The following is a 22881-nucleotide window of genomic DNA, read 5'->3' as shown; positions in this document are numbered from 1 at the left end:
TCAAAGAATGATGGGCACATCATTTCAGGTAAGATCATCAATGGATGGTAAAACTAGTAGGTGAAAGTTTGATCTCCCACAAATTCTTATTAATTTCAAAGGATACAATAGTAACTTTGTAGTAGGGAAATCCACCAATACCACCTTACCACCTTAACCAAGTGATCAAAGTTAATATCACAGTAATAGGACAAATAAAAATTATGTGCCTCTTGATTTGATGCCCTGAGAAGGACACCGCATCGCTTCTGAGGTACTCTAGCCAAAAATACGTAACCTGAATCATGAGGAAACATCAGACAAACCCAAATAAGGGATGTTCTACAAAGTAGCTGGCCTGTGGTCTTCAAAAATGTCAATGACGTGAAAAATAAGGACAGTTTGAGGAAATTTCGAGATTAAAGTAGACTAAAGCAACATTACAACAAAATGCGATGTGTGATCCTGGACTGGTTTCTGGACTAGAAAAAAATATTTTTCTTTGCAATAAAGGACGTTAGTGAAACAACTGGCAAAAGCTGTAGATTTAATAATAGCATTGTATCAATATTAATATTCTGATTTTGATCATTGTACTATGGTTATGTAAGAGATGATCCTTATTTTTAGGAAGCACACAGTGAAGTATGCAAAAGTAAATGTGCATGAGAGAGAGAGAGAGAAAATGATAGTAAGTGTGGTAAATGTTAATATTTGGAAATTTTGGGTGAAGGGTATACACGAATTCTTTGACTATTTTTGCAAGTTTTCTGTCAGTTTGAAATTATTGCCAAACAAAAAGTTAAAAAAAGAAAACACCTCATCTCCTTCAGGTACCCATGCAGTGAGATATTCATAGTCCCAATTCTGGCCAATGAGTTGTAGTTTTTAGTCTAATGGATGGGGCTTCTCGGAAAACTTATTTTTCTGATAAAAAGAGAGAGGCTTGGCAAATGCCCTTTTGCCCTTTGCCCTTCCCCTTCTTCTTCCTTGTTTACTGAGGGCTTAATGCCTGATGTGGAGCAGCCATCTTATGATCATGAGGACAAAAGGAGCTGGAAGGAGCGTGAATCTTTTTATTTATTTATTTCCCCAAAGCCCCAGTAGATAGTCGTATGTCATAGCTGCACATCCTTCTAGTTGCCGCACGTGGGACTCGGCCTCGGCATGGCCGGAGAAGCGGTGCGTTGGTGCACACCCGGGCCGCCAGCAGCAGAGCGCGCGCACTTAACTGCTAAGCCACGGGGCCAGCCCAGGAGGATGAGTCTTGATGCCTTCATTAAGCCATGCCCAGACTGCCTTCTGGATAAGAAGTTGATTAATCCACTGCAGCCACGTTTCTGGTATATGCAGCCAAACACAATTCCAACTGAGCTAGAACATCTAAGGCTCCCAGTGGTGTTTAGAGTTTGCAGTTTGTGTGGCTTGACTCCTCAGTCTTCTTCATGGGCGTTTGCTTTCAGTGGCCCCTTAAATGTTGATGATCCCTAAGTTTGAGTCCTCAGCTTTCTCCTTTCTCTGTGTGGTCTCTCCTTGGGCTACCTCATCCACTCCTGCTTGCCATTTAACTCTGATGACTCTCAAATTACTGTCTCCAGCCTGGAATTTTCTCCTGAATTGCAGACCACATAATCTAGCTACCTACTGGAAACCTGTCTGTGGTCCATGGTCACTTTAACAGTTATAAAGCTGAACTTTCTTTTCAGACACACACACACACACACACACACACACACACACACATTCTCTTTCTCTCTTCTTCCAACCACCATCCAACCACTTTTGCAAGTCAGAAGCTCAGGAATCATCCTCTCCTCTTCCTATTTTCTCATCCCCTACATGCAATTAGTCATTCAGGTCTTGATGACTCCATCTCCTAAATAGTTTCTGAATCCATTTCCTCCTCTTCATTCTTATTACCCTGAGGGTAGATGCCTCATCATCTCTCACTGGTATTTTTTCATTAATCTTTTAAACAATCTCCCTGTCTCTGTCCTCTGTTCCTCTAATACATACTGCTGTCCATTATCTTTCTAAAATGTAAATATCATCACCATACTTTCCTACTTAAAAATTTCCTGACACTTCAACTGCTTATAGTAGTAGCTTTTTTCTCCAAATTCCTAATTTGATATGACAATGCCCACAGAATAACCTTCTTCTCTTGGCTGCCCTTCAGAGCCATGTCTCTGTGAAAGAATTGTTAACTGCCCTGGCTAGTTCATTATATTCTTAGAAGGCGACTTCTCCCAGGTTCCAGTAAACCAGTGGTCTTCCCTTGCTCCAGTGCTCTCTTACTCACAGCAAGTTTTACCTCACTTTATTCCATGTCAGATGGCCTGCAGTGTTCTTTCATTTGTAACAAAAATAGATTTTATATGTTGATTGAAATGAGGTGTTGGGGCCACTGTGTACGATAGTGAGGGTTGAGCATTACCTGAATCCCTCGAACACCATTCATATAGATGATATATTCAGTCTGTATACGGTGGCCCAGGTAAGTGAGCTGTAGGGATGTTTATAATACAACCTGGCTCCACACTGTGGGTTTCTTGTTGCGTTGACTGCTTTTGAGCTAAGCAAGCCTGGGTTCCTGGGACTGATTCCTCCATTTCCTAAGCCAGTTGCTGGGGCTTGGGTGGGATGGGGGAGTCAGCAATAGAGCAGAAAACAAGGTTGCTTAGCTTTGGAGGTATCAGCCATCAGCCTTGTCATTTAGCAACCTTCCCTGCTCTGTTCCTAGAAAAATGCTTTTTCTTTTTCAAAACCCAGATCAAATGGATCCGTTTAAGTCTTCCCTCACCCAGGCAGAGTTAGACATTCCTCCTAGGAGCTCACATGGTACCTACCACACTATAATCCAATTATGTATTTGCATGTCCATTTCCCTGCTTTTGGTTTCCAGCATCTCAACACAAATCTTACTGTTTTTTGTATGTCCCCGCATGAGCATATGTGCCCATAGTAGAGCCTGGAATGTGGGGAATAATCAATGTGTCGGTTGATTGATTAAGTGAGTGGATGTTTCTTCTAGGTTCTAGGTGGAGCATAGTGGAAAGAGCTGAGCCCTGGGTAGCATTCCCAGTTAGTTCTTCCAGTAACTAGCTTCATGACCATAGTCTCTCAACAGATTCTTCCCTTCATCAATGAAGTACAGACAGTAACACCCGTGTCGGGGGAAGAGGGGGAATCTCCCTCTGCCCTTTTCCTTAAGGTTCTTATGGCTGGCCAAATAATTAACAAGAGAGGTTAGCAGGAGAAAATAATACCAAGTTTAATAACATGTATACATGGGAGAAAGCAGGGACATTGCGTTTCTCAACACAATAGCAGAAATTCTCGTCTTAAATACCATGTTCAGCCAATGACAAAGGAGGATTTTGGGGGTGGGGGGAGTCAGTTACAGGAGGTTACCACTAAAGCACAGTAAACAAGAGTAAGGTTATGCAGCTTTAAGGCCTCAACTTCCACATTGATAAGCCTCTAGAAATGAGGCCATCCCCCTCTCTTCTCAAAACAGAGAGGGAGATACCTTTACAAATGGAGATATCCCTTATAAATGTAAATGATTATCTGGCAACTCCTTGCAGGGCCATCCAGAGAATGTGGCCAGAGAGACAGAACTTCTGATAAGAGGGGCTTGTTGGTGCCTTTCCTATTGTAATCTCCATCCTACATTATCTTTACAGCCATCATGATAGATCTGTTCCAGGAAGGAGCCACCATGTCAAATTCTTTAGGCAGTTAGTGGGGGAGGTCAAATGTCCCTAGAGAAAACAACCAAGGTAAAGAGATAGATTTCAGGGTGGCCAAATCTTGATCTCCCACACCCGCCTTAGAAGAATTGTTTTGAAAATTAAAAGAGTTACTAATCATTTATTCACGCAATTGTAGAGATGTACTAAATGCCTTTTATGAACCACACAGTGTTAGGTACCAGGGGTAAACGTTGTCTTTTCCTCATAAAGCTTTTCAATCTAGCAAGAAAGACAAATGTTTAAACAAGTATCCACAATAAAATATAGTGAGAATTATAATAGGAGAAGAACAAGATACCATGGGAACATAGAACAGGGGGCATAATCCAGTCTAGGGGTCAGGAAAGACCTCCCCAAATGGTGTGAAACAATTGTAAAGTACTATACTCACGTCACGTAGGATATTATTACTATAGATGAGACTTCTCTTGACTTCATAGGAGGCAGACATCACACCGTGCGAAGTAGGCTTCCTGGAAAAAGTGGAATGCTGAGCTGGACCCAACTTCCTTTGATGTTGCTAACCAATCTTTATCAGGAGGGCATGCCCTTTGAATAGTGTTTCCAGGATTGGGGATGGATTTGCCTTCCTCTGTCCATATTCCAACTCACCTTGTGGCTCTAAGAAACCAAGCCCTCTAGTTAAAGAAAAAAACCCACCAAGATAGAGAATGCTGAAGGGAAATCTGAGGGGCTAGTGACATTTGTAGACAAAGAAGCAATTAACACTCTTCACTTCTGCCTTCAAATGCATCCAGAATCCAATTGCCTCTCACCACTTCCTCTGTAAGCCCCCAGGCCACCATCACCTGTCACTGGGATGACTCTAAAAGCTTCCAAATTGGTCTTCCCGTTTCTACCCTTGCCCTCCTACAATCTGTCTCCACATATATTCCAGCTCTAAAATTTTTTGTTCCTTACTTTGGGGACATTAACTTGACGAGGATCAGCTGTTTGCAAAGAAAGGAGGGCTTGGATGAAAGAGGATGGAAGGAAGCTTGGGCTAACTTGCAGGGGGAGGAAATGCAGGTAAGTGCTGCTTGCCTACTTCATGATGGGAACCTGTAGTGGGTAAATAAACAAGACCAAATAAGCTCTCCCCTGTTGGTTTTGTATTAAAGGGTTTTTAGATAAGCCCCTGCTCCTTCACCCTTTCCCAGACTCCCTTCCTCCACATTTCCCACACATCCCTGAGTTGTTTCGTGCCTGCGAACATCCCAACTCTCTGCCCTCTCATCTCTTTCCCAGTCTTTTCCTGACTCACCCTTCACAGTCTCTCCCAGCAATGCACGAATAACCTCTTGTCTATCAAAGCCAGGTCCAAACAATCATCGTAATGTCCCAGACTGGGGAGAGGAGCAGGGGAGCCAGTGCCCCACGTGGTCAGCTCCTGAGTGTGCCGAGCATAAAGGCTGGACGCTGGATGTGGGTTTGCAGGAATGACCCAGGCTTCAGAGAGGACGGAATCTTCCAAGGATGATCTATTTCAGATCTTCCCATTTTTCAAATGCCAGCAAGGTAAGGAATGGAGACAACATCTATTCCAACACCTTTATTTTTCTTCCCCCAATTTTTAATCCAAATTTTTTCAAACTTACAATAAAGTTGAAAGAAAAAGCAGAGAAATCCATGGATTCTTCGCCTAGATTAACAGTTGTTAACATTTGCTTTCTCTCTCTATCTTTCTCTTTTTTTCTCTCTTACACTTTTGAGATTATCTATTGTACATCTGTCTGTCTGTCTATCTATCTATCTATCTATCTACACACACACACATACATGATGAACCTTTTGAAAGTAAATTTCAGACAACTTGATACTTCACCCTAAATACTTCATCAAGCATTTCCTAAGAATAAGGACATTTTCCTACAGAACACAATTCATAATCACACCCACAAAATTTAACATTAGTGGAATAATATTATCTAAAATACAGTCCAAATTTTTGCAATTGTTCCAAAAATGTCTTTTAAAGTACCCTCCCAATCCAATCAAGGATCAAGTGCTGCATTTTGCATTTGGTTGTCAAGTCTCTTTGATTTCTTTTAATTTAGAACAGTCCCCTCACCTGGTTTCCTGTTGTTGTTGTTGCTTTTGTCTTTCATGACACGGATACTTTGAAAGAACCCAGGCCAGTTGTCCTGTAGAATGGCTCCAACTAGACTTTCAGATTGTTTCCTTGTGATTAGACACTCTGAATAAACATTTTTTGGCAAGACTATTACATAGGACATTTTGGGTATTTCCCATTGCAAGTTGTCAGGAGGTATATAATGTCAATTTGTCCCATTATTTGTGATGCTAAGTTTGGCAGCTTGGTTCAGGCAGTGTCCATCAGATTTCTCTATTGTAAAGGTACTTTTTACCCTTTGTAATTAATAAGGAATAAAAGGGGGTAATACTTTGAGACTGGGAAATACTCTGTTCCCCAATAATCTTTCACCCAATGGTTTAGTAACTATTGATGATTCTTGCTTAAAGCATTTATTAATTACATCAGCGGTTACAAAATGGTCATTTTCTGATTATATCATTCCTTCTACATTTATTAGCTGTAATTTATTTGGAGAAAAAAAAAGTGCCCCATCCTACCTTTTGTTTAACTCTGAATTCTAGATTCCTTTTTTTGTTGTCTTGTTCAATGTTATAATTTTTATTATCATTATTTTTAGCGCTAAAATTGTTCCAAATTTGGCCAGTGGAGCCAACATCTTTAACTTTTGACTATTTATATTGATTTCTAAGATTATTCTTCCAAGGCAAACAGTTGTTTCCTGCTGGATTTTTTTTTTTTTGGAGTGGGATTTGGGATTAGATTTTGGACAAGAAATTTTAAGAGCTAACCAAGATTATATGTTCTGAGATGTGTAGCCACTTGAAGAATTTCTAGTTGGCTTAAACCATGTGTGCTCATGGAATATGAATCAGAAAAAAAGAGAAATTATTTAGTAGGAAAAGATGAAGTCATAGAGGTATTCCTAGACACTACCATTTTCATTGCACCGTGAAGTTAGCTGACATTAGGAATATTTTCTTTTAATCTAGAACCTTCTAGAGCAATGCCAAGCTTATGGGAGCTCTTATGGTTCATCAAAACAGGGCTCTGTAGCTGTACACAACTGGTTCAGATCCAAGGTCTTTCCCAGCTGCGTGACTGTGGGCAAATTACATCACCTTTCTCACGTCAGCTTCCTCTTGTATATAATAGGAATACTGTTAACCACTCTATAGGGTTTGTAATGATTAAAAATAATGTAGTTTTAGTGCTTGTCAAATAGTAGGAACTCAGGGCAAGTCACTCCTTTCAAAAGGGAAGTAGAGAAGGGAACTAACTTGGGTTACATGAATGGCTAAAAGCCTGTGTTGTAGTAGCTAAACAAATGTAAGTGAGCCAGCTGCACCAAGGTTAAGACAGTCTAACACCATTTTCTCTGCTCACTGGAAAGGTAGCAAATACACTTCACATACTGGGATTTAAGTTCTGTAGCAAATACACCTCAGCCTGTAGCAAATATATCTCACGTACTGGAATTTAAGTTCCATGGGGCAGGGATTTCCATCTGTTTTATTCACTGTTTTGTCCCCAGTGTCTAAAATATAGTAGATGCTCATTAGATATCTTTTGAATGAATGAATGAATGAATGAAGGAGTCAATCAGTACAGCTTACCAGATAAAATAGAGACAGCTACTGCTTATATATCTCAAAAGTGTCAGCCTCTACCCTTCTCCTTTTCTAAAGTTAGATTCCTCTGACATAAAGTGGTGTGTCTGTTAGCTACCGCCACAGTTATACTGTCTCAAATTATCCTGAAACTCAGTTGCTTAAAAGAACAATCCTCTATTCTCATGTTTATAGGTCTACAGGTTGACTTGACTGAGCTAAGTTGGCCTTTGGCTCTGGGATCTGAGCCCCAAGTTGGATTCAATTGTATTTCTTGTGTCTCTCGTCCTCCTTGGACCCGTAGCTACCTGGGGCATGTGATCTGTTCCCTGTATCTCATTCTGGGGCCCAAGGTGTAGGGTATGGATATTGGCATGGGCATCGTCTCTCTAAGCTGAGTTGACTTTTAGGTTTTCCCATCGCTGTAGATGCAGTATGAATAATCATTATCCTGACAATTTCAGTGCGTGACTTTTGGATCTGCTAGATACAGACATACACATACTTAACATTCTCCTCTCACAGACAGACATGAATTCTCAGAGGCAGTACAAGCTACTATGAATAAGAAAGGAGCCATGAACCTCTTAATGGATGCTTTCTTACCTCCTGAACTTTCTGGAAGGGATTTGACTAAATTCTTAGCCAGGAGCTCTTGTTCTCAATTTTCATGGGGGTAAGAGCAGGGAGTGGTTTATTCTCTAAGTTACACATGTATAACAAATTATGGTAAGATGAAGAAAAAACAATGGATTACAACAAACTTTTATAGTTCTTCAGCCTTCCATCCAAACTCCAACTTCATGCCGCCCAATACCCTTATGTCTTAAAATAGGTGACTTTACAGGTAAAGCCATCAGAGAGGAGATCCTGCAACCTATCTCTGCATCCCTAACCTACCATCTTTTCCACATCCCCACCTACCTTTGCCTTCTCCTCTTTTCCTATCCAAGGCTAATCCTGCCATCTCTGCTAAAATCCCCTTCCATGTTTCCTATGTACCCCTTTCTCTCTTCTATCTTCAATTTCTTTCTTACCAAGTGCTTTTTGCCTTTGGCCATTTAAGTCTATTCCATCTTAAAAAAGAAAAAAATCTCATTCTTGACCTTGTATCTCCCTCTAGATTCTACCATACAGAGTTGTCTATGAGAATCTAAATAAAGAAAGTAAGAGGACTCCTATAGGAAATGGCGGTTCTTGGGAAATAAAGCTGACTGAGAAAGGGTATGTCAGATAATGAGATAAATCTGTCATTGTTTGATGATGAAGGAAACAATCAATGAAGAATTCAATTTAATAAGCGAGTTCTGGAAGATTGCTAGTCAACATATAAAAATCAATAGCATTTTTCTATACTAGCAATAATCATCTCAAAATGTAATTAAAATATAAAAGAACATTCAATATAGTCATCAAAAAGCACAAAATATCTAGGAATTAGCTTAAGTTTTATGGGCTGAATGATATTCGCCCAAAATTCATTGTTGAAGTTCCTAACCCCCAATACCTCAGAATGTGGCTGTATTTAGAGATAGGGCCTTTAAAGAGGTAATTAAGTTAAAATGAGGTCATTAGGGGGCCCTACTCCAATATGACTGGTGTCCTTACAAGAAAATGAAATTAGGACACAGACATGCACTGAAGGAAGACCATGTGAAGACCCTGGGAGAAGACGGCCATGTACAAGCCAAGGAGAGAGACCTTAGGATGAAACTAATTCTGTGGACACCTTGATGTCAGACTTCTAGCCTCTAGAATTATGAGAAATTGTGTAGAATTGTTGTTTGAGCCACCCAGGCTGTGGTACTTTGTTATGGCAACCCTAGCAAACTAATACAGCAAGAATAAATGAAACTTTTGTTGATAAAACTTTAAAAAACTCTAAGCAAGGTTCTTCTTCTCTTTACTCCCTACCCTTCCTGCACAATTTGGTCCTTAGCCATTAGGTGGGGCAGAGCAAGGTGGGCTTCTGTGGTTGGGGGATGGGAACCCGTGGCAGAGTGTCAGGTGTCACAGCTGGTGCAGGGTGAGGTGTGTGTGTATGTGTGTAAGGAGGGGTGGTGGCCCAACATGGAATTCAGATTCCAGGTGGGGTGGAATGAGGAAAGCATCTATCCAGAGAGATATCCTGATAATGAATAAGTTCTAAGGATCTAATGTACATCATGGTAACTATAGTTAATAAATAATACTGTATTGTATACTTGAAATTTGCTGAGAGTAGATCCTAAGCATTCTCATCACAAGAAAAAAGTTAACTATATGAGGTGATGGATGTGTTAATTAGCTTGATTGTGGTAATCATTTCACAATGTATATGTATATCAAATCATCACAATGTATACTTTAAATACATAGAATATTTTTGGTCAGTTATTCCTTAATAAAGCTGGGGGAAAAATTTTTTTTTAAAGCCTTAGTAATAAAAACAGTGTAGTATTGGTGCAAGAACTGGCAAATAGGCCAATGATAACAGAGTTCAGAGACAATCCCATGTATGTATGAGAATTTGGTTGTATAATATAATTCATAAATCAATGGGCAAGGGATGAATTATTTACTAGATGGGGTTGGCTCACCTTATGGAAGAAAATTAAGCAAAATTGCTATCTAAACCCATATATAAAACTGGATGATAGAGAGGTTAAAAACCTTAGTCCGAATGGTAAAATTTGAAAGTTAATAGAAAAACATGTAGTAGAATATTTTGTGACCTAGAGTTAAGGAAAGACTTCTTAAACAAATCATAAAAAGAACAAATCTTAAGACAAAAATATGCAGTAAATTATATTACCTTAACAAAGAGAATTTCTCAAAGAGGGCACCATAGACAAAATTAATAGACAGCTGACAGAATGAAAAAGATACTATTTACAATGTCTAAAACAAACCAGTGATTAATATCTAGAATGTACAACCAACTCCTACAAAATCAAGAAGGAAATGATAACTACCCCAACAGGAAAACAACAAGGTCAGAATTAAGTGTATTTTATACGAGAGGGACATGTTGCTCCAAGAGGCTATAGCATGAACGTTCCTGCTTTCAGCAGGGTCCTCAATTCAGCAGACAAGAGAGCAATGAGGGAGGCACTGAAGCAGTGGTGGAGGTGGTGGGAAGTGTTCAGATTCCAGATATGTTTTGAACACAGAGCCCGCAGGATTTGCTGATGCATTGAATGTAAGGTACGGAAGAAACAAAGGCATTAGGGACGACTCCAAGGTTTTCAAGCCTAGCCTACTGGAAGGATGGATTTGCATGAGATTGGGATGTGGAAGGCTCTGGCTGGAGCAGGTTTGAGTCGGGGAAGATCAGGTGTTCAGTCTTGGACATGTTAAGTTAGTGATGGTTCTGTCATTTAACGCTGTACAAGCCACTTAATTGCCTATGCCTCTACGCTTTAATTTCCCTTTCTGTAAACTCTTCAAGTCTTAGAGTATTTTTCTTTTGCTCTTAGGAGGAATCTTGGAGAGTATTTAGTCCATCTTCCACACTTTATGGATGAGGATACTGAGGCCCAGGGAAGGAGGGTATAATGCTAGGCCTAGACCCCCAGTCTCCCATTACCTTTTAGCCATCTCTCCTTTCTGTGGTATTTCTTCTCCTCAGCTCAAACCAAACCAAAAGAGGTAAAGAATATAGAAGAGCCCTGCTCTGCATAGAGTGGGACACAAATGCTCTATATTGATGTTGTGATGAGCTGCGGGAAATGGCTTCCTAGTTCCCTCTCAAATTCACCTTGACTAAAAGATAAGGGCATCTGTGGGTCGTATAATAATCCCTCATTCCCTTTTTTCTGGAGGCAATAATACAAGTGGCACGTACTTTCCCCTCGTTAAAATGCAGGGGGCCTTCTCGTTCAATTTGGATCTGTGCTCCTGTCACTCTGAACAAAGCGGATTGTTCTCCCTCCCTGTACGCACAAGGTCACCTGGTGAGTGGTCTCTTGTAAGCACAAGGCCACCTGGTAAGTGGTTTCCTGTAAGCACAAGGCCACCTGGTGAGTGGGTACTTAGCTTGGACTTGGGCAAGAAAGCAACCACCCAGGAATCCCACCTTGTCCACAGCTGTGCTTGAAATGCCATCATCAGTGATAATAACTAATATTTATTGAGTACTTCCTATGTGCCAGGCACTGTTCTAAGTATGTCATGTGTATTCATTCAGTCAGCCTACCAACCATCCTATGAGATATGGTGCTATTAACATCAAACCCTTTTTAGGGATAAGGAAAACAGAGAGGTTAAATAACTGGCCTAAGGTCTCTCACTGGTAATTAGGAGTAGAAGCAGGATCTGAACCCAGGAAGTTTGGCCTTAGGACCCAGGCCAATGTTTACTACATTACACTGTCCCTGTGACACTGCACTGGGGGTTTACTTCTCTAAATGTCTTTTTTTGTTGTTTTAACGCAGCTATCTACACTGAGAAGCTGACAGGGAAATCCATTTTCAATCATTCACACTGCCATGTAACTTAGATTCCTAGACGATTTCCTGTCCACTTGAGAACAGATCACCAACACCCTAGACGTTTTGACATCAAGGAGGAAGCATTTCGCACATGGAATTAACATTTACTGGGCACTGATTGGGATTTGACATATGTTATTTATAGAATTCTCCAAATGTCACTGCAGGGTAAGAATTATCCTTCTTTTATGTTTGAAGGGAGATGAGGATCCTAGAGGTTGGAGGCTGAGTTTGGTCCCTGGGCATTCCCAGTGGCTGTACAATGCCCTGGGACACTGTGGCTGGCTTGGAAGATGGAGAGGCCTTCTGGAAGGGAGTGGCAGGATGCTAAAGCCAAACATCATAGTTCTGGGTAGCGCTGGACCTAGGAAACACAGCTGGTTTTACTCAGTGATAACAATCGGGGCAGGCCAGTTCCTCCCCGCTCTCATGGACTTTTGTGCCAGTGTGGAAGATGAGGATATGGCAATGTGATCTGTAATTGCAATTTAGTGCCACAGGCCACCTGAACCCTCTACCTCCCAAGCAGGGGCATTTTAGTGGTTGAGGACAGAGAAAAGAGAACTGGAGCTCATTTATAACTCTAAAATTTGTCATTACTTTTGTTATTTGCTTCCAGTCTTTCCAGTACAAATATCCTGAATGCATCAATTTACATGCATCTGGAATCTGAAATCTAGAGCCCACCACACCCTACACAGATCATTCTTTGTTTTGTGAATTAACTTTATCTACTGTGCATTTCAGTTTAGTCTGGAAACTTCTTTGCTTGAGATTACCAGCTTTGGCTTAAAGAAGGGGATGACCCTGGCAGACTCAAGCTCTCTGATGTTTCAAGGTACAAATACGTGAACCGAAGTCATTTGCGTTTCTGGATTTAGGAACAGATATTATTTATGAACAAACTGACTGGCTAACAGAGAGGCCCCAGTGGAACCAAGGTATGAGCAGCACCAGGCTTTGCAGTGCAGTTACCGTTCGGCCTAACTCTTCTTTTAGAAAATCCCTCTCTGGAGGGCTGTGGCTCCCCATCCAGGCACTGAGAGGGCAGCATACAACCCTCCTTGTGTAGGCACCTCCCAAAACAACTCTCAACAGGATATGGCTCGTTACATTAGTTCTGTAATTTTATTTTCCAAGTGATGCTTGTCTTTGGAGCTTGGCTGGAGGAGCTTTAGCTAAGATTAAATGGGATTCAATGCTTTGTGAAAATTCTTCCTTAGATTTACACATGACTTTTTAAAAATATATATATTTTTGATCTCCTAAAAGCTGTGACAGAAGATATTAGATCATCTTCCATCTGTCATTCATTTCCCACATTTGATATAAGTATTGAGCACCTCTTATGTGTCAGGCCCTTCTCTGGAGCTGGGGAAGACACAACAGTGAGCAGAATCCAACCGGCCTCTGATCTCAAGGAACTCACAGCCCAGTGGGGAGGCAGACGTTAATCCAAGGGTCTCACAAATAAATGTGCAGTGCAGCTGTGAGATGTGCTAAGGAGGCCCAAGTCTCGTGCTAGGAGAGTGTGCACTGGAGCAATTTGGTATAGTCTGGGAGGTCAGGGAAGGAATGCTTAAGCCAAGAGGGGGAACAGCATGTGCAAATGCCCTGAACTGTGTCCAGTATCAAGGACTAGGCCAGTGAGACTGGGCAGAGCCAGGGAGGGGACGGCTGAGGCAGAATTGACTGGAGAGGCAACAAGCGCCAGACCACATGGCTTTTACAAAATTGAGTATCCAGGCCCCACCCACATAGATTCTAATTCAGTTGGAGGAGAAGGGACTAGATATAGGTATTTTTTAAGTCTCCCAGGTAAAACAGCCAGAGTTGAGAAACATTATTAGCCTAGGGTTATTTGATCCTTAATCTAAGGGCTATGGGAAACTACTCAATTGTTGACAGCAGGGGATGACATGATTCAGGTATATATCTTATGTCCCTAGGATGCCTGCATATACATACACCCAGTGAAGAAAAAAGGAAGCCTTAAAAAAAAATTAAATAGCTTTCAATTTTACAAAAATGACTTTTTTCTAAAAGATGAAAAAATGGAGGCAACAATTAGATGTGCATTTTTTTTCCTAATGCTATTTAGGTATTCATTAAAATCTTTGGTCTTAGAAATTTGAATTCGAATAGAGTGGTGCAAATTTAAATTCCAAGTCTTCAAAGAACTTTCCATTTGTCCTCAGAAATCTCTCACCCTAAATCATGGAAGCTCTTGCCTTTATTTTTTTATTTATTTATTTTTTTAAATCTACTTTCATTCTTCCCCTCTGCCCTTTTTCTCCCCAAAGCCCCAGTAGATAGTTGTACGTCATAGTTGCACATCCTTCTAGTTGCTGTGTGGGGGACGCTGCTTCAGCATGGTCTGACAAGTGGTACGTCCGTGCGTGCCCCAATCCGAACCCGGGTCGCCAGCAGCAGAGCGCGCACACTTAACCACTAAGCCATGGGGCTGGCCCCGCTCTTGCCTTTAAAATGAAAACTTTTTACTCACCTAGGCTCTTTATTTTTTTCAAAACATTTTCATAAAAGAACCACAGGTCACAGAAATTGTTCTGATTTGAATACTTTTATTGCAGAAGGGAATTTTGTGATGTTAGAATCATGTGATACCTTTCCAAATAACTTGCCTTCCAAATAAATCCGTTTGCTGATGTTGAAAGTGTTTCCATAATAATATCTCATTTGACCATTACAGTTATAGTGTGAGGAAATTGAGGAACAAAGACATTAATGACTCCTTCAAGGTCAAACAGAAGTTAGTAGCCAAACCAGAACTAAGCCTTAGTTCTCCTGGCTTCCAACTTTATAGCTATTTTTTTTCCCTCATCCAAAAACTGGGAAATATGATCTCATAAATCAGGACTTTTCAGAAGATTCTGGTCATATGATCATAGTGATTGTAACATACTGTTCCCTTTTGTAGGATTTCCAGACATTAACTCAATTAAGCCTCATAATTCCACTTCCAAGTGAGAATTATCTCCATTTCACCTTTGTTCACCCAGGTTCAATGTCTTCCTTTTGACAGTCAGCTCCATGAGGACAGGTTGCATGTCCATCTTATTCACTGATGTACCCCCCAATGCCTAGCATGGGTAGGCAGTCAATAAAAATCTGTTGAATCAATAAATGAATGAATGACTGGAAGGCTAACTCAGCTTGGAAATTCTTTGAGGACAAGAACTAGAATTGTTCTTTTTAATTTGTCTTAATTTGTCTAATATACCCATATATGGTCTTTGGGACATAGTAAATTCTTAACTAACTAGTTAGCATGCTGAATTAGTCCAAACTTTAAAAAGATTAGGAATGTCACCATCTCTTCTATTCTTAGGGTGATCGACCATCTTGGTTTGCTCAGGACTATTCCAGTTTTAGCACTGAAAAGTCCTACATCCAAGGAAACCCTTCAACCCCAAGAAGACCACGACAGCTGGTCACCATAACTAGACATGAAATACAAGATTTTCACCTGTAAGAATGTACTTTTCAACCCAGTGGTTCTCAAAGTGTCATCCCCGGACCAGCAGCATCAGTATCTCTTGTGAATCTATAGGAAGCAGGCAAGTTTTTTGGCCGCTTCCCAGTCCTACTGAATCCAAAATTATGGGAGTGGGCCCAGCAACCCATATTTTAGCAACTCTCCAGGTGACTCTGATGCATGATAAAGTCAGAGTCACTGTCAACCTGAGCACTGTTTGATCAAACAGGAAGTAAATAGGTAAAGCCAATAAGCAGACCACTAAGATGATCCCATTTCTGTGCTTCTTTGGCTTTAACTGTCTTTGATTGCTTTAAATCCTCTAATTCTGGCTAAGCTCTTCTCCAGTTGAAGTGGTCAAGAAGGCGTGGGTGGATGCCTCTTAACACAGCCCATGGCTGCACAACTTGGAAGACTTGGTTGACCATCAGGTGGTTTCCAAGCAGCACTACGTTCAGTGGCAGCATCACTTATTACTTACTGTGCACAGTGGGTAGAGCAGATGAAAGAAATAATTTCAATATATGAATGAGAAATAATATGCCATGAATAGGTCCACGAACAAGAAGATAGTAGTAATAGTTGAGAAGAGTGTCTTTTAGAAAGGATATGTTTACGATTTTCTTTCTTGTCTAAACCGCCAGATTTCCAGAGACATGAAAGATAGGGCCCAGACCTAATGCCCACCTCCACATTATCCAGTTATTCAAATTCCTGAAACATCAATGAATCCAAAGTGAATTAACCAGGCATATTTTGATAGTCTCTGCAACACTGGACACTTTAGATAGGAGTCTTAGTTACACATATACCGTAAATTCCCTAGGGAGATAAGTAGGCACAAAAGTCACCAAATGGTTCTCCTTTTCAAAGATAAGGAAACTGAGTGGTTAAGTGACTTCCTGGGATGACTTTTCAGAAGGGGCGTCTTAGCCAAGAAGGGAAGTAAGGGACTAGGGACTTCTGCACACAGCTGGGGCTATTCAGGCTGACAGGCATTCATCTTTGAAGTCTCGAAGATGGTGAACTTTTTTTGAATGACTTATCGGACAGATGGAGTAATGGCTTCCAGCCATGGAACTCACTTACTCTAGATGGCTGTCAAGGTTGAAAGTTCTATTTTCAGATCTCCTCCTTCAGGTTTTTTTTTTTTTTTTATTAATTTTTCCTAACATGGCTCCTAACTGGTTTGGTTGGCCTGGATAATGGCATTTATCCACTGCTCTCTAGGGTGTCAGACCATGTAGGGGTAAAGGTGTGGGTACCATGCCAGAACATAAACTTATGAATGGTGCCAGCCAAGACCAATTTCTGGCTCACCAAGAAATGATGCAGTAGGATCCCTTACGATGCCACTGTGTTTTTCTAGGGCAATGAGTTGACCAAATGACCTTGCAAATCTACTTCTATCTCATCTCCGTTTTCTCACCATATTGTTGCATTACCTAGGGATGAACAAAATATCCCCTTAAGTTGATCTCCAAATTTAAATAAACTAAAAATAGTAATAGGAAACACATGTAGTTCTTACTGTGTGCCAAGATCTCTTCGAAGTGCCTTACATATATTATTTACTCATTTAATTCTTATAATCACCCTCTCAGGTAGGTATATTACCACCCCCATTTTACAGATGAGGAAACTAAGGCACAGAGAGGTTAGATTACTTGCCTAGAATTACATAGCTAGTAAACAATACAACTGGAATTTGGACCCAGGAAATTTGATTCTAGACTTTGTGCTCTTAATTGCTTCCCCCAAGTATCCCTCTTATAAAGGGTAAATTAAACTGAGTTTCCAATCTTAACTTTTCCACTACAAATTTATCTGCAACATATTATCACACTGAGCACAGCATACATTTCACTTGGATTCCATAGGACAGATATAGGTGATGTTACCTACCAGTAACTGGGATGTGAGCCACTTGAGGGTCTTTCCCTAAGTCCTCCCTGTAGACTTAACACCTCACACGCAGGAAAAGCTCACTAACTGTTCCTTGAATATTATGCGAAAGCGTTGGGAAAACTGTGAAAGAACTCTGAAATCTTTCTACAAATGCTCATATATACCCACATCTCTATGCCAATCAGGACTACCTGTATCAGCATCTCTACCATTTTCTTCTTTCTCTCTTTCGGTATATATATATATATATATATATATATATATATATATATATATATATATATATATATCAATCATACATGCTTTGTACAGACATTCCTCAACCCACAGAGCTTTGCCAATCATTCCTCACTCTCCCCCCCGTGGCAGGATGTACAATTTGATTAGGCACTCACTCTCCTCCGCCCTTCTTTCCTCCCCTTTCTCACCAAGTAGAACACATTTCCACAGTATCAGCTTGGTCTAGTCAGTGCTTTAAAAAAATAATTAAAAACTTAAAAATGCTTTTCAGTGGTTACAGAACAGTAAAGTCAGTTAAAAGTAACACCATTCTCATTATTGCATTAATTGGCAATGATTTGAAATATAATGAACACAAAACTTCCATAGCATTAAGAAAGTAACTTTCATTAACATGATTTCTCTTCAAACTTATGTTTCAAGTAGAATTCAAGTATTTATAAAACTAATTTTATTGTTAAGACCCCAAACCAGCTTTTATTTTCTATGCAGCAATTTGTAAATGGATCAACCCATCTGTGAATGGGCTAGATTTTTTGTGAGTATCTGGCATGTTACCACATGAAAAACTAGCAGATGTAGAACTAGCCTCAGGTTTGTATTTCTGTTGTCTGGGATAATCATTTAGTTAGCTGTCTTTTACATAAATATCAATGGCCTGATTGAAAACTCAGTTCTTAGTTCTCTGGCCCAAGACCTTAGAAGGAATTGACCTCAACCGTGTGAAGCTGTGGGAGCCAGGAAGATGGATCTGAGGAGGATGGGGTGTGGCTCCTGGATCAGGCCCTTTTCTGTTCTGGGCTGACTGCCTTGAGCATTTCTAACAAGCGCTGATGCTAGTCCAGGTACCACACTTTGAGAACCTCTATTGCAGAGCATCAGATAACCCTTAGGTGGGCTTGTTAGAATGCTCTTGTACAACATTGGAAGGACATTGGATAATTTTTATTAACAGAAGAAAGGCTGAAAGGAACTTTTTATCATCACCCTTTATCAAGGTTTGTATATTGATAGATTATGCCACTCTAGAGTTGGAAAATCAGTTGGTTCTTATCAGCCTCAGCAGTTGGACTTCAGAATGGAGGTGGAGGCAAGGAAGAAGCACTGCCATTGTTAAGAGCCTGCTGGGTGCCAGGCACTTACTGGGCACTTTGCCTCCAAAATAATCTCATGGAGTCAACCACCCAGTGCAGTTGGTGTTATTCTCCCATTTTGCAGATGAGGAAACCATGATTAGAGGGCAGAGGCTCTATAGCAGAGCTTCCCAACTGGCACACTGGAATGGGTTATGTGTGCTGAGTTATCAATCCCTTCAGCATCAATGGTGCTAGGATGGGGCCTGAGGTTCCTGAAGCACCCTGGCAGTCACGTCCTAGGGAGAACACAGCCCCCTCCCCAAGCGCTGCCAGTGTGCCCCAGGATCCCCTGACCCTCAGTGAGCTCAGATCCAGAGGCAGACACTGCTCCTTTGTCCTCTGACACTCACAGCTCTGGAGGGAAGGGGCAGGGCTACAGGGGTGACCTTAGGAGCCTGCTCATGGTCAAAGTCAGAGAGAGCCTGGAGATGGAATGTTCTCAGGATTAAGGCTGAGGCTGAAGTGCTAAACCAGTAAAAGCTTCTCAGGTACCTTTGGGGAAAACAGGTTCCCTTTCTGGTAAGGAAACAAAAGGTCCCTGATGATCCTTGTGCACCACAATCTTAAGATAAAACTAAGAGAAAGAGGAGGAGAAAACAGGACCCTTGGCCATCCCAGCTCCATGGAGCTGCCTCTCAGCAAGGCCGGAAGGTTGCCAGACTTTGTCCTTGGTGAACTGTGGCAGAACCAGAGATTTATGACCTGTATTTTAATAGTCTCTTGATTGGATGATTGGAACTTCCTATATTTTTGTCTGCTGGCTAAGTAGTTTGGTGTCTTCCCAAGGCCCAAATGCTGTAGCCAGACTCCAGGAAAGTCAACGGCTATGTATGTTGGGGAAAGCTTAAGTAACTCAATTGACTTTCAGTTGTTGAGAGCATTGATTTTTCAAAAATTGCACTTATGGTTTATAAGACCCAAAATAGCCTTGGACAATAGAGCACAGGTTGCACTATTAGTTCTTTAGGCACCTCTTGGCATATTCTGCCCTCTAAAAGGGCCAGTTAATATATTAGGAGCTTCTAGTTCAAGCCAAAGTTTTCCTTTGATACAACTATCGGACAATTGATGCTTATAATCATTCTCATGAGAAGGTAACTTTCAGAGATTCTCAAGTCCCCACAAAGGTTCTGGGAGACATTCTGCCTAAATTAGATATGTCTGGGGAGTTCTGCAGCTTCTCTTTTGTTCTGAATGTGATCTGTGATCTGCTGATAACTTTTCTTTCCCTAGGGACCTTTGTTCTCAGAACCTTCTGCCAACTCATGTTGGGGGGAAGGAAGGCATTTTCCAGGGAGACTAATCATTCCTCATGTTTGTGTAATGCTGTCTAGTCTTTGGTGTTACAGAGAACATTAAAAAATATCCTAGGCTGCTCCTGCTTTTATAAATGAAGAATTGAGGCCTAGGGAGGTTAAGTGATTATCCAAAATGTCACTGCCAGCAAGAGGCAGGGCCAGTGATTATAAATCCAGGGTCCTTGCCAGGATACCAGACTAATCTGTTTATGGGTAGGGGATCCAGGCTCCAGGACGTCTGTGGAGAGAAGCTCTTACTAAGTTTATCCAGCTATGTTACTTCTCTGCTATCTTCATATATAGAATTGGGGGAGTCAGGGGGAGACAAGGACACACTCAAATGAGAGTGTGGGAGATGAGCCACATCTCCTAAGTTTTCTCCTTAGGCAGGGTCTAGAAGGCTATGGAAAGGTGCCCTCTTCCCCTTCTTTCTTCCAATTTAGAAACTAGGTCAGGAAACCAAAGCTAATGGAATCAACATAAAATAGATGAGCTCTGTCATTGGCCTAAGTAGTCCAGCTTAAGAAATATTTGGGAAGGATGATGCCAGGGAGACCAAGATATTTATGCAATTAAAATATGTATAAAGAATATGAATATCGTGCCTGAATAGACCTGACTCTTTGAGGTAACGCTTAGCTGAAGGGCAGCCATATGCACCAGGTCTGGGAAAGGAAGGTTGGTGGGCCTGGAAGGCATTTGTTTTGACTCATACACAGGCCACAGGACTGGCACTGGGTACACAGGTATACCCTAGAGAAGAGTGGAGAGAACTTTACAGCCTTCCATGAATTCATTCTGGAAAGATTTGCAGGACATGTACTGTGTGCCAGGGGTGGGGGTGCCAGGGGTGGGGGTGCAGATATGAAGGCTGCATGGCCCCATCTCTGTGAGTTCTCAGTCCAGCAGAGAGATGAGAATGTGGGGGCTGAAGGGGAAGTGGAGCCTAGGGTTAGAGTGGGCGCTGTCAGCTCAGCCGGGGTTGAGGGTGATGAGCACCACCTCCCGGGCAGGGCAGCTGTGATCTCATTATATCTGCAGCCAGCAAGGCTCAGCGCGGACGTGGTCTCAGAGGGATGACCCCATGTTAGCTAACGGGTCCTCTTATGGATTCGTTCTTCCCTGCAAATGGCTTTCAGGTTCCTAAAGAATTTCAGCTGGGTTGCAGGAGTCAGTCGACTTTACCTCACACCCCATCCCGTGCTTAGAATCCAGGACATTGCTTCAAGCATCATAGTTTCACTGTCAAAGGTCAGAGTACCTGGTCTGACATCTGAAGATGAATTTGAAATCAATGGCAATATTTTTCCCCACCATGGAAGTGTGGTTTTAGGCATTGTTGACTAAAGGTATTGCTTAAAGCAATCTCCCTCCAAAATCTCTTTAATAAGCATTTGACATTTATCTATCACCTACTCTGTGACAGGCACTGTATGTACATTAGCTCATTGAATCCTCCCAACAACCCTCTGGGTAGGTCCCATTATTATCCCCAATTCATGGGTGAGTAACTGAAGCTGAGCGAGTAAATGGTTAGCCCAAGATCCCACGAGGGGAAGTGGCTTAGTGGGATTTATGACTCCTGAGCCCATGCTTGGAGCCCAAGCAGCTTAGTCACCACATTCAACTGGGTCTTTATCTGAAATAGTGCAACACTCAAGGCAAATTTCTGTTTCAGGCATTTTCAGAGGGATTAATGGGGCTTCTCAGGCTTAGAAAAGTGTATGGTTTGAGGAAATTATGTTTGCTATAATATTCACAATATGCTTTAAAAAAATTTTTTTTTTTATGGCTCCTGCTGGTGTCTCAGTCCAGGGGAGAGTCCCAACTGGTTCCTGCATCTCTGGCAGAAGCTTTTTTTTTTTTTTTTTTTGTGAGGAAGATCAGCCCTGAGCTAACATCCGTGCTAATCCTCCTTGTTTTGCTGAGGAAGACCGGCTCTGAGCTGACATCTATTGCCAATCCTCCTCCTTTTTTTTCCCCAAAGCCCCAGTAGATAGTTGTATGTCATAGTTGCACATCCTTCTAGTTGCTGTATGTGGGACGCGGCCTCAGCATGGCTGGAGAAGCGGTGCCTTGGTGTGCGCCCGGGATCTGAACCCGGGCTCCCAGTAGCGGAGCGCGTGCACTTAACTGCTAAGCCACGGGGCCGGCCCACAAGATGCTTTTATATTTAAAAAATGACAACAGTAAAGACTCTTTCCTATGTTTTTTTTTTGTGTGTGAGGAAGATCGGCCCTGAACTAACATCGGCCGACCCTCCTCTTTTTGTTGAGGAAGACTGGCCCTGGGCTAACATCCATGTCCATCTTCCTCCACTTTATATGGGATGCCGCCACAGCATGGCTTGCCAAGCGTCAGTGTGCGCCCGGGATCCAAACCGGCGAACCCTGGGCTGCCCCAGTGGAGCGCGTGCACTTAACCGCTTGCACCACCGGGCCGGCCCCACTTTCCTATGATCTTAAGTGAAGGAGGGCACTCATCCGTAATGCCCAAGGTGGGAGAAGCCACAGGCTAAACATCTATCCACGGTGTTGCCAACAGTGAAGTGGAAGATAGTTTCCCTATGAAGTGGGAGGGGTAATAGCGCCTACCCATTCGGGTGATTGTGAGAGTTAAATGAGATAGTGCCTGTAAAGCTCTTAGTACTGTGCTCAATACACCACTATAATTGATTACTCAAAGATTTAAGGGGAGAGAGATGTAATTTGACTAAGTCACCAAAAGTATTTTTTTATTAAAACAAATAGGCACAGATATGACTAGAATGAAAACTTTGCATATAGTTTAAAAGATATAGATCAAACTTCAAAGCAATTTGATGCCTGTTATGGGACCTCTTCAGGATCTGCCTCAGACATGTAACTTTCTCCTGCTTCGAGGGCTATTTCGATAAAAATGGCTAAGATGTCAGACCCTAAAAAGTCC

At 41.6% G+C, this 22881-nt stretch overlaps 2 long non-coding RNA genes across 4 annotated transcripts in view; one reads left to right on the top strand and one right to left on the bottom strand.

Annotated features, from left to right (window-relative positions):
• Positions 1-2507: 2507 nt before the first annotated feature.
• LOC131411901 (uncharacterized) lies at positions 2508-4772 on the bottom strand. Its single transcript, XR_009221664.1, has 3 exons — positions 4659-4772; positions 4129-4210; positions 2508-3746 (listed from the first exon to the last, which is right to left on the bottom strand). It is a non-coding gene; the product is annotated as an uncharacterized LOC131411901 (long non-coding RNA).
• Positions 4582-22881, top strand: part of LOC131411900 (uncharacterized) — a 32504-nt gene continuing 14204 nt past the window's right edge. For 2 of the 3 annotated variants that reach the window (XR_009221661.1, XR_009221663.1), the window contains exon 1: positions 4584-4766. This is a non-coding gene — a long non-coding RNA (uncharacterized LOC131411900). Of the gene's footprint in view, positions 4767-22881 lie in introns of all 3 variants that reach the window. The other variant, XR_009221662.1, reaches the window with a different exon arrangement.

Source organism: Diceros bicornis, chromosome 12 (genome assembly GCF_020826845.1).
Source record: "Diceros bicornis minor isolate mBicDic1 chromosome 12, mDicBic1.mat.cur, whole genome shotgun sequence".
NCBI lineage: Eukaryota > Metazoa > Chordata > Mammalia > Perissodactyla > Rhinocerotidae > Diceros > Diceros bicornis.
Note: the sequence above shows the minus strand (reverse complement) of the source record. Positions and strands in the feature narration are given on the sequence as shown.